Source organism: Ctenopharyngodon idella, chromosome 19 (assembly GCF_019924925.1).
Source record: "Ctenopharyngodon idella isolate HZGC_01 chromosome 19, HZGC01, whole genome shotgun sequence".
In the NCBI taxonomy this organism is placed as follows: Eukaryota; Metazoa; Chordata; class Actinopteri; order Cypriniformes; family Xenocyprididae; genus Ctenopharyngodon; species Ctenopharyngodon idella.
Genome location: NC_067238.1, coordinates 7516190 through 7529423, shown reverse-complemented (window position 1 = coordinate 7529423; position 13234 = coordinate 7516190).

Sequence of the window (13234 nt, the reverse complement as noted above, 5' to 3'; positions counted from 1 at the left end):
ATGATCAGAAGAAATGGACAGCACCTGAGTTAAATATATGAGTGTCACAGCAAAGGGTCTGAATACTTAGGACCATGTGATATTTCAGTTTTTCTTTTTGAATAAATCTGCAAAAATGTCAACAATTCTGTGTTTTTCTGTCAATATGGGGTGCTGTGTGTACATTAATGAGGAAAAAAAATGAACTTAAATGATTTTAGCAAATGGCTGCAATATAACAAAGAGTGAAAAATTTAAGGGGGTCTGAATACTTTCCGTACCCACTGTATATATATATATATATATATAGTTACATTTTATACTTTACAAATAAACAACCATAGCATATGCATGGACATGCATGGTATAGCTATATAACCTAAAGAAAATAGTGAAGACACAAATCTGCATTACACAAGCAACAGTTTTATTGGAACAGCGTTGCAGAGACCACATTCACCCTTACCTGTAAATTAGAAAGATTATAAACATATTCATAGATTTTTTCAGTCATAAAAATGTACTTTGCCCTTTAATGTTCAATCCCCCACACTGGATCTTGGAGGTATACATGCATAGAGGCTTGCATATTGTGGCAGATCAATTAGCATACATTTTCTTTTGAACAGTGTCACATCAAATATCTGTTTCCTGCCCCGGAATTCCCTTTTCAGACTAACTACATTTTCAACATTAACCAGTGTATTATGTGATCTATCATAGTTTCTTCCAAAAGCAAAACATTTTCTGTCACCATGTTGCTCTACTACAATGTAGTAGTATACAGTGATTATGTGTCCATTCAGCAACAGCACGGTGAAGCTGTTCCTTTTCACTACCCGTGTAAACTCCTGAGAGTAATACAGCTCTCCACTGACTAGAAGTCGGCTGAATATTTTCAGGACAGTATCCGCGGTGACTGCAAGTTGCTCTCTCATGACCAGTATCTCTTCACTAGAAAGTTTTCGAGAATAATGCAAACCAAGGGTAACAAGTTGATCGCAGACTCTTTCAAACTGCTTCAGTCTTTTTCGGCCAGTTAAGTTACTAAATAGCTGGATGCATTCAGGAACAGCATTTTTCAGAGCATCATTCCTCAAAAGAGGCAATATTTGTCTGTATGTGAATTGTTTCATTATCTGTAAAGGGACACACTGAGTGCCATGAAATATTTTCAGTATGTCACCATTAAATGACTCAAAAATATATCCAGAATGAGCCCACAAAGGTCCCCAATTCCTGACAGATTCTGGCAAATTAAGACATAAATGTACATTAAACGACACATGGGTCTTTCCATACAGTGTTTCAAATTGTTTGACAAAATCTACAACAAGTTTCTCACATTTTTTTTACGTCCTCTGTTGTAATAGTGTCCTTACATAGTAAGTACATAAATGTGACAAGGACTAACCAGTGCTGGTAAAATACCTGGGGCAGAATTCCCTTTAGCACAAAGATACTATAAAACAGTAACCAGTTCTGCCATTCACTAGCCTTCCAAAATCTCCTTTGCTGAAGAGATCGGGGCACTCTTGTGATATTGCAAGGAGGCTTGATTAGCAAGAGCTGTTCATCAAGTTCATTCACTCTATTGCCAATGTAATATGGCTTCTCATGATTATCAATGTCCAGCCACATGCTTGCCATTTGGCGAACCACACCAAGATGTACATTATGCATATGGTCAGGAGGCATGCCAGATATGATGTCAAAGTGTGGAATCTTTATCAGACATGTGGTCCCTTTAACACCCCTCACAGATTTTTTGGTATGTAAAGCCTCTCTTGCATCAATTACGGTTGAAGTGTGGTCCCTCTTTGGAACGTGTTTGTATGGGTATACCCTGACAGTGCCATGACCCTTTTCAACTTGTTCACCGGGATGTAAACAGAGGCTGCATCCATACCGACCATTAAACTGGGTCATGTTTTGAAGTATGGGCCTAGCTACCGAATCGCACATCATAAGAGCTGCCACAACTCTACATTGTTCCAAAATGCTGTTTCTTTTTATCTTAAAGCCTACAGTTGACGACTTCTGACACTCTAAAGTGAATGGCTTTAAAAATGAATTAACATATGGTTTTTTATCACCAAACCACAAGCCAAAAAGCAGAACATTTTCTTTGCGCACATCGCAAAAAGCTCGTTTACAATACCATATAATGGCCAAATACCATAGAGTGATGATTTGAATACAGGCACTCCATCACAGTTGAGGGTTAAGGAGTATCCATGACTACAGTGAAGCGGGCCTCCAATTTTGTACAGATTATGGTACATTTTACCACTTCCAATATCTTCATAAGTTTCAGAATTACATGTACTATCTCTTGACTTGAGACATTGTGCAATATCTTCCCTTTGAAGAAGATTTTCCAACTGTGTTTGTATTGGTAAGTATATAAAGAAGTTTTCATTCTTCAGCGAGCTGTTTTTATCCCATGTTGTGTGGCATACAACACATTGTCCTTCATTATCCTGGTCACCGATGTAGTACTCACAGTTTGGACAATAAATGTGACATTGTAGGTGACCTTCTACAGGCTTAAGCTCTTTTAAGAACAGATGCTTTGAGGTTAACTGTGTGTTTTCTGGACAGTGAATATTGATCAAATCAAGGAGATCAGAGAGAGCCATGCCTGTGAGTCCATGTCTCAAAACAAATGAAAGTATAAGTAAAAAACTCTGAGCTTGGGTTAGTCGTGAACCAGTGTAAAGTGGCTCTTCGTTTTCCAGAGGAAACTGTTCATGACTGACTTCTCCAAGATGAGATTCCTCATTTACTGACTCATCGGGGCTTTCATCAAATAAAAGGGAATATTCTTCTTCACTTCCAATAATGGATCCAAGACTGTCATCAGGAATACAGTTACTGGTATTTGGTGAAGCTTGGCTGCAATTAGGTTCATCATTGAAGTGAGGTTCACTCTCTGTTGAACATTCATCTTCAAACAAGAGTGGGGAAGTAGGACTTCTGGGAATAGAATCTCTACAGTCAGCATGCAGGCTCTATAATACAAATTCTGATTAGAAATGTTATTTGACTTCATAACTATTGGATAAACTGATTCATGTCAGGCACACCTGATTAATCAGTTCATACAGTAGTGTAGGATAGGAAATAAGTAAGTTGTACCTTAATTTGAGGACGTAGTGGAGTTGTTGCAAGTCTAAAATAATATATAATATTCGCCTGCCCCATTGATATTTGTAAAACTAAAGGGCACATTATGGCCATGTGTTTTCCTTCAGAATATCACTTTAGTTCTTCAGTGAATTAGTCAAAAGTTTAACTACACCCAATTCAGTAGAGCTAGCGAGATTAATCAGAAACATAACTTTCAACAAATTTCACTTTACTGTCCTGGTCTCTGCTCTACCATTTTGCTGATCTTGCGAGTGCACTAAACAAGCATCATGCTAATGCTCTGACTGATGGTGAGATGACCAGGGCATTCATTCTAGCTTCCCACCTGCAGACAGCCATATATTCAACTAAACACCACACAGTTGAAACTTACACAGACTTCAGCTCCTCCTGACAAACTTTGTTGTCCACTGAGAGGAACCCAAGGTTCAGAATCATCATCAGTTACCTAAAGAAACAGATTACAAAATAAAAATCCATAGATAGTTTACAAGCCAACCTCCATGTTACCAAAATGAAACATGTCTAGTTCTTAAAGCCGGTGACACACTGGCTGCGTGGTGTGAGCGTCTCAGCTGCGTGGCGTGTCCGTTTTTATTTCGGCTCCCATGTTAACAGGTTAGAGCTTGCAGACTGCCTGCGTAACACGCGCGTCTCGCAGAAAACGCGTGCATGCTAGAAATAGAACCAACGCCTATTTTTCATGCGACACGCAAGCGTGTTGGAAGCGTTTCCAGGCAAAATAGAATAGGAAAAGATGTTTATATATCAATTTGACACGAATAAATATTAATAAATGACATTTTAATGTTTGAAAGTCTATGTTTTGACATAAATGCAGATATAAATGTAATTGTTATTTTTTAAAATTGATTTTCCAAAACTGCACCTGTCAATACAGAACAAAATATTCCATAAGCCTTTTTTGCCGTCAATACTGCCGACGTTGTCTTTGCTGCTATATATTTATGTTTAACATGAAGTATAGGCCTTCCACAACTCTCTCCCCATATGTCGAATATACCACCAATGAGGATTATCATGTCACCTAGCAGCAGCAGCATCGCGTCAGACATGTTTCTGGTGTGCAAAGACATAGAAAACGCGACGCAGCCGGCAAGCAAAAGAAAATTGTCAAAGTCATAGTGAGAGGAATTTTCATTCAGGGTCTGTGTTTAGAAAAAAAATACAAAGTATTGATTAACCTTTGTCACATGCACAGCCGCCAGCCACCAACAGGATGTAGCATGTTCTATGTAACCTAATAATTACTATAAATACACAAATACATTTTACACTTTGTGCTCAAACCAAAATGCTCAACAAAACTTGAGCTGGCTTGGTTGATATCAGCATTAATCAAATATGTTATAACTCTATTAATGATAGTGCTACTGGCCAGAATCTTGCAAAAGTTGAAAGCATAGCTAAAGAGCAGCCTACAGTGTTCAACTAAACACCACACAGTTGAAACTTACACAAACTTCGCCTCCTGACAAACTTTGTTGTCCACAGAGAGGAACCCAAGGTTCAGAATCATCATCAGTTACCTAAAGAAAAAAAGAAAAAAAAGTGTTGTACATCCAGCGCACAGCTTTCTCTTGCAGTACCCCACCCCTCTGCCAAAGCACAAACATGGTTTCATCTCAAGTGGGCATCTCCTATGTTAGCATTATTAAAGCAGACAGTAACTGTATTAGGGATGTCACCATACAAAAATTCCAGTAGTCGGTACCGATACCTTAAAAGGGGTGGTATAATGCCTTTTTCACAAGATGTCAAATAAGTCTTTGATGTCCCCAGATTGTGTATGTGAAGTTCTGTCTTGATAATCTATACACCGTGTTCCCAGGGGAGGGGTTAATGTAAATTTTAGGATTGGTGATGTCACTAACCCGGGAGGAAGCTTGTGCAGTCTCTGCCAGCTGTTTTGTAGTCCATAAAAAATGATTTCTTTAAAAGCAAATATCTTCCTTGGCTTTGTTGTTTATGCTCAAACTGCAACATTACACACTAACTAAAGTTAGAAAAGTGAAATCATAATCAACTACCCCTTTAACATTTTACGGTTCTCTGTGCCAATTTCGGTACCACAGCAAAATAGAACTATTTTCCTCATTTATTTAACTATATGAACAAATATATATTATATATATAATTACATTCAATGACTCTACTTATGATTACCGTCATAAATACAAAGTATATAAGCATTGAAGGCTACGTGTAAATATCAAGTGAAAAATAAGCCTAATATAATTATTTCTGTCAATTTCTTTAAGTTAAACCAAACTTTTATTTTGACTTATTATTATTTTTGGTTGCAGTGACTTTTTGAGTTTCTGTGTGTGTGTATATGACAATAGTTTTCTCAAATAAAACGGTAAAATGCTCATGAAGTGACTCTCAGTGGCTCTGGAGATGAATTTCATCATGTCATCATACCGTGAGGCAGCAGAGACTGAAAACCGTCACTCTTGCTTCAGTGTGTGTGAGGTAAATTTAAACCGCACGTCTGCACAATTCATTCACACAGAGGCAAGCAGAACATGCAGGATTAATATTTAAAGGGGTGGTTGATTATGATTTCACTTTTCTAACTTTAGTCGGTGTGTAATGTTGCTGTTTGAGCATAAACAACATCTGCTAAGTTACAACGCTCAAAGTTCAAAGCAAAGGGAGATATTTGCTTTTAAAGAAATAGTTTTTTAAGGACTACAACAAATGGCTGGTAGAAACTACACAAGCTTCCTCCCGGGTTAGTGACATCACCAATCCTAACATTTACATAAACCCCTCCCCCGGGAACGCGATTTATCATGACAGAATATGCTAATACAATGACTAGAAGATAACTACACATAAGCTACATAAATTCATCAACTAAACATTCAGAAATGTCCTGTAGCTTCTACATGTTGTCACAGATTCTCGAGTCTCTCCATCATTGTCTGACTTCGGTTTGAACATAAACATTGACATTTTCAGTGCATGTCTGTGTGAGGTAAATGGACACATGCTGTTGAAGCTCTACCTCCTGTGCTGAGACCAACAGCTAATTTGCATTTAAAGGGCCAGACACAAAACGGTGCGTTTTTGCTCACCCTCAAAAGTGATAACTTTAACATGCTATATAAAAATTTTGTGTGGCATTTTGAGCTAACGCCCGTTTCACACATACTCCGTGTGCGGTCTGTGTTGCGGTGCGTATGCGGTGCAGGAGCAGCACGCCCTATAGTGCTTTCACATATGCTGTGTTTGCAGTGTGTAACTGATCCGCGGCTGTACCACAAACACATTTACTCACTATTTTTATTACCGACTAGCTACCAAAGTACCGGTACTTTGAAAACACTAAACTGTATAGATAGATATTACTTCTTCATTTATAAAAAGTACTGATATTGTCATTGTTATATTAAACACGGTTATCACACATCGCAGAATTCCCTCACATTGAGCAGGCCTTTTGTACATTATACTTGCAGTAACGTGAAGGACAGAATCATTGTCTGAGTTACATTATGTATCACAACTATCTTGCTAACTAACACTTAAACCCCATTCATTGTGGAGCGGAGTGCATCAGTTCTTTATAATGTGACTATTCTGTATCCACTCTACATTAAATATCTTAGCTGAAAATAACTGATAAGCTCACAATTGTGAGCAGGTCGATATAATATTTAGTTTTCCAGCACTTGAAACTTATTGATCTCTTCTGTAGTTTCTGATAGTTTTTCTGAAGATGGTTCACTTACGGGGATCCAGGCATCAGAACTGGCATGAACTTTTGGCTAAACAAAAGAAAGGACAGTTTCAACATAATCAATGCAACAAATTTGACCAAAATCTGTAACTCAACGACAGTCTAAAAAAGCATATTGCAAGGTCACTAACAATATTGTCATTGCCAAAATGTACTCGTAGGCTACACATATTTTAAGATATTAATGAAGACCTCTGTGCAGGAGATGCATCTGGCAATACAATAGTATTTATTTAAAATAAGAAGACAAATAGTTATTCTTTCTATTTTGTGACAAGTAGGATGTTCTGGCTAAAGACAGCACAGCACAAGTAAGGTCTAGTTTTACATTTACATGTTTAAAGTTCATGACTTACCAGATCCTGGTTTGGCTGATCAATCTTGGTCTCCCTCATTTCTTTCCTGGGTGCAAGTGATAGAAAACACCGATTCATAATTATCTTTGAAACATCAAATTATTTAAATGTTTAGCTCAGAGCTTGTGTTGCCCTTCTGAGAAAATACATGCATCTATGAAATAAAAATGCTACTGTGACGTGATCATATTAATAGATGCAAAAGATAAATGGTGTAATCAGGGGTTCTCAAGGTCGCGACCCAAAAGTGGGTCGTGGAACCGTCCTGGGTGGATCACGGACAGCTGGTCAAAGAAAAGTAAATAATATTTAATGCGCATCTGATGTTGGTCATGTATTTTATTGTGGAAAAGTAACTTATCTGTGGCCATAATACCTTTGTGCCCTTTTGATTATTTTATTAACGTTTGCCCCTGCAGTTGTCACTCATAGGAATATGCTTTGTATGGAGAGATGCATATAAGTAAAATATCTCATTTTGTGTGTCTCCATGTTGTGTGTTGTAGGTTGTCATGCTTCTCATTTTCTCATTAATGTACTCTGAAATACATTTGCTCAAGAAAATAAGTATTTATGTTAAAAACTTGTGAATAATACACAGTGATGGGCAAGCTACATGGAAATTGTAGTGAGCCAAGCTATCTGTTACACTTTCACGAATAAAGATTCACAACAAAATAGTTACAAAATAGCGGCCACATTTGCGCCCAGCGGCCATAGCTACTCTCTTCTATGTTGAGAATCCCTGTGCTAAATGCTTGTAGAATATATTAGCCTTGTTGCAAATAATGTTATGTCATCCCAAGTTGCCTTTCTTTGGCGACATCATGGCTATAGAGTCCATTCAGAGCAATACAAATAAAATGAACTATCCCCTTGTCATCCCTGCCTCACAAATCAGCTTGAGACAAAAGATAACGTTAGTTAGCATTATTATAATGTGTTGCATAAATCAGCCAGAATCAAGCAAAAAAAAAAAAAAAAACTAACCTTTTTTTCCATAACCGTCTTGTTCTTCTTGGAATATCCATTTGATCAGAACCTGGAAGAATATATTTCCTTTTCAATCGGACTCGGTCCATTTTCTTTGTCAGTAGGCTACTCTCACTCAGCACCTACTGCTTAGCGCGACGAAGGACTGAGCTCGCGCATGCGTAATGATTTGAGCGGAAAGGTGTGATTCAGGCGCGCTCTGGGCTCGAAGAGAGGACGGAGGAGCACTTTTGCGCATGCGCAATGCTTGAGCGGGAAGGTGTGATTTAGGGATGCACCGATCCGCCTTTTTCGCTTCCGATACCGCTTCCGATACCTGGGATTCAGTATCGGCCGATACCGATACCAATCCCATATTCAAGTAATAATAAAAAAAAGTGCTAAATTACGTAATAAACTGTATGCCTCACTGTGTGGAAGAAACTGGGATCATTCTTTCATGCAAGGTATCAGTCTTGACTTAAACATTACTTTCCTAACTTTGTAAAACAAAATAACAAGCAGACACAAATGTAGTGAATTATTTATTAAATAATTGTGCATCAGTGAAACAACTGTAAATAAACCAATAGCTTCACTAGCTTGGTAGACATTCAAAATAAACAGGAGTCCAGCTGATTCCTTCATCCATGACTCATGGCTTGTTTTTCATGAATGTTTGAGTCATACATGACATAAACTAAATATATTTATATAAATATAGGCTATACTATAAGATTAAAAGACATTTCTTTTAAATTTATAGCAGAGTTTTTTTAATGAGGCAGCAACATATGATAGATAGGACAGAACAAAAAAAAAAAATGCTATTAACAATCTTTCATTGCGCAAAAGTATTACAATATGAACGGCTCCCATACAGAGCGGCACAAAGCCCTTATACGCATCCCGTGTGCAGAATGATGCGCTTGAAGCATCATGGAGTCACAGCGCGCAGCGGCAGCGCTCCGCACTGAAAAGTTCAAAGCACAAAGTGAAGATATATTGATGCATATTGTATTACCGGTATCGTTGTCTACAGATGAAGTATAATAATAGAAACATTGATTCGTCTTGGAGAGAGTTTCATTGTGTTGACTGTCGTAACCGAACGCGACACGCAGTCTGAATGCTGAATGGAGAATGACTGACAGCCGCAGCGGAGGGAGGCATTTACGTGAACTTTAACTTAACGACTTAAATATTTATCTGTACCTCAAATTAAACTATGGAATGGATTCAGAACACTTGGAATATAGTGCACGGAAACTTTATGGTGCTTTTTAATGTTTCTGTGCCTTTTGTGGAGCTTAACAATATCACAGAATAGTACAAGCACAATATCGGATTTGGATCGGTCCCATCCGGCCGATACCCGATCCGGCAAAAATGGCAGTATCAGAGCCGATACCCTATCTGAGTATCGGATCGGTGCATCCCTACTTGTAAGTATCTGTGTTTTTCATTTTGACATGCGTTCATTATTTATGTACATCATGTGTTTTCATGTGTAGGAACTGTGACATTTTAACGGGACTCAGAGTAAGCCATTTTGTGGTTAGATTAACATGCTACATGCACATGTAGGCTACAGTATGTTTACTTGTGCCCTAAAGCTCTCTAATTATCTAAATACAAGGGGGTAAACATGAAACCTGTGCACCCTATTATTATTTGTTACGGAAGCCTCGTATATCTTTTAATCTTTTGATCATTATGATATGAAAATATGAGTTTTTGATTTGGCAAGGCAAGTTTATTTTGTATAGCACATTTCAACAACAATTTTCAAGGTAATTCAAAGTGCTTTACATAAAACATGGAATTTATGGAACCGAAAATTAATCAGGTTGTTTTATAAACCAAAAAACATTGTTAACCTTTTTTATTTAACTTTTTTTGTCAATTTTTTTATTTTTATTATTTTAAGTTGTAAAATGTTCCTTTTTTTTTTTTTTTAATGTTTATTTGTATTGTATTTGTAAAATTTAATTTTCATTATTTTTTATCATTTTGTATTATCTTGAGTTCTTTTTCTAAATAAAACCTTTATATTTAATTTGTTTGGATGGATTGTCATTTATGAGAACCTGTTATATTTAAGTGAAAAGAATCCTTTAGCCATTATTTTGTTGTCTATTACATGTATAGATGTAGTCATTCATTAGCTGTATATTTGATGACTAGTACTCTTGGGTTATGGTTAGACCTCTATTAGATTTTCACTGACAGCCCAAATTCAGCCTTGTTTTAGCCTAGACCCATATTCACCGTATATTAGACATAAATATGTAGTCGTCTAATAGCCGTCTAATTGAGGAATAGTCTATTCTTGGGTTATGGTTAGACGTCTATTAGATTTTCACTGACAGCCCAAATTTTGCCTCGTTTTAGCCTAGACGGCCGGGCTATGTTTTGACGGCTATTAGACGTCTATTAGACATAAAATTGCTTGCTGGGTAGTGTCGGCAGTGAGCGAACACTCTGTGATTGATTGGTTCTGACTTGCTGTATTTGCGTGTTCAGATGAGCAGGAAAATACTTCTGCTACAAATTATTCGCTAACATAGGTTATTTGTCCAATTCAATGTATATTGTATGCATTAAATTTATTGTTAAATAAACAAAATAACTGGTAAAAAAAAAAAAAAAAAAATACACTTTAGTATCGATATTTTAATTTGAGTATCGATACTTTCAATACTCAACGTCAGTATCGATATATCGATACTTCATATCGATCTGCCCATCCCTAGTGTGATTCAGGCGCGAGGAGACTCAGGAGAGACTGTTAATCAGACAGCATCAAGGAGGCGGTAAAAAAAATGTCAAAATATAAGTTTGCCCTTGTTCGTTGGGCGGAGGGACCCGACAAAGACCAAACCAGCATAATTCCCATCAGTTGGATTATCGATTTCGACCCAGCTGATACTGACAAGAAATATTTTGTTGAATGCCGTACAACAAATCACAAGAAGCCTACTACTGGATGGCCCGTCGAACACGCTTTTGTTCTTCAGTTAGCAGGCAAGTACACACACTCAGACTTATTTCCTACCAGTTATTGTGTTAGATAAACAGAAGAACAGAGCTTCTGTAGCTGTATTTGCTATCAAAATGTGTATCCCATATTTTACTGTTTTGCAATGGCTAACTAGCTCTAATTGTGTAAATGAAGTTTGTCAGAAACAGTAGTTTTTGTTAGAAGGTTAAAAGACTAGCCTATATTCTGATAGTAATAATTGCTAAAGAGTGTTTGTTCAGTAACAGGAGTCTCCATGTCTCTCCATCTCTTTAATAAACAGAAAATACTTTTTAAGGTAGGTGACAAATGTCAGCCAATCAGAAAAGAGTACCCATTTATTAGCTTGAATTTTATAATGTTTCAGTTCTATTTTATTTTTATTTTTTTCAGCTCAATTATTTGTGTCATCATTTTAAATGATTTAATCTGTATCCTGTGTGTAAAGTAATGTCAAGTAATGACGTCGCGACGCCCAAGCCCTATTCTCTCTCCTGGTTGGGCAAAATTGGAACTGAAACTAAACTGAAAATGCATTTTCTGTTTAATAAAGATCTAGAGAGACATGGAGACTCCTGTTACTGAACAAACACTCTAATGAACGATCATAATATAGAGCTATTTAACAATTATTTTACAAAAAAAAAAAAATACTTAACCTCAAGATTATGTACAAAGGAACATTTATTTTTAAAAAACGTACAGTGAGTGTTAAGTTTGTTGATCACTACAGTATCACTGCAAGGTCTTTTTCCATTGGCCAAGTGGTTTACAGGATTAAAATCAATTCCATACATAAACACACAGGCTACATAATTGAAAAAACAAAACAGTTCATGGAACCTCTTTAAAGAAGTCTGAAAATGGGACACAATTATTTTTTATTTATTCTGTAGTATTTATTATTCATTGTTGTAATGGTGTTGATTTTTGGCATTAAGAAAATCTATCCTTCTACATGATTGTAGAAAAAGAGGCTACACTCAGAGCTGCTGAGCGGGAACTTTATCCAGCTGACATGCCGGGCAAGAGGGTGAGAAAAGCAAAATGCCTAGACTTTGGTGATGAAGATACCAGTACTGGCAACAAAGCCTCTGGCTCTGGAAATCCAAAACAGGTAATTAAACAGCAAAGATTCATATATCAGATTAGGGATCATTTGTGTATTGGATTATCCATAATTAAATATTAAAAATGAACATCTTTGCCCTATAGAAAAAGGCCAAGGTTGCTGCACAAAGACGGGCGGAGGAGGAATTACTGTCTGAGGACAGTCAGTTCAGAGCAGAATTGTCAAGCCAGGAAAACGACCTTACCAGAGACCTGCAGAGCCAGATCAAGGCCTTACAGAAAGAAAATGCCAAACTGCGGAACATGGTAGTTAAAGGCAAGTATTGAGTATTATATCTTCAAATATTACTCTAAATCAAATGGTATTAATTCATTTATACCTGAAGGTGATTCTAAATACATTTTCTTAATCTAGAAAGCAAATCGCTGCCCACCTATGTGGTCAGATAGGTTGACCGCATGCATTTTCAGAGCATGTTTGAAGAATAAATAAAAAATAATAATACCTCTTTATATTTATATAGCGCTTTTCAAAAAACTCTAAAGACGCTATACAAAAGAAAGAAACAAACAACTTTATTGATAAATTACTATCTAAAAGACTAAGAACTTAATGAACAAAAATCACTTGAATCAAAAAGAAGAAAATTAGTAGGGAAATGCAAGTCTAAAAAGGTGGGTTTTGACAATGTCAAGGTTGACCCTTGACGACACATATTTGTCACTCACACAGGTACAAGCAGAGAAATTAGGTTGCAATTTGTTCCATGTGATTGTGCAAGTAACAAGTATCAACCATCGGTTACAGTCTGTATCATTTTACTGATTGCTACTATCTAATGAGCCATGTGTGCAAACAAGAATGATATACTGTACATCCATGTCAGTCCTATTACTTGTTCCTGTTTCAAT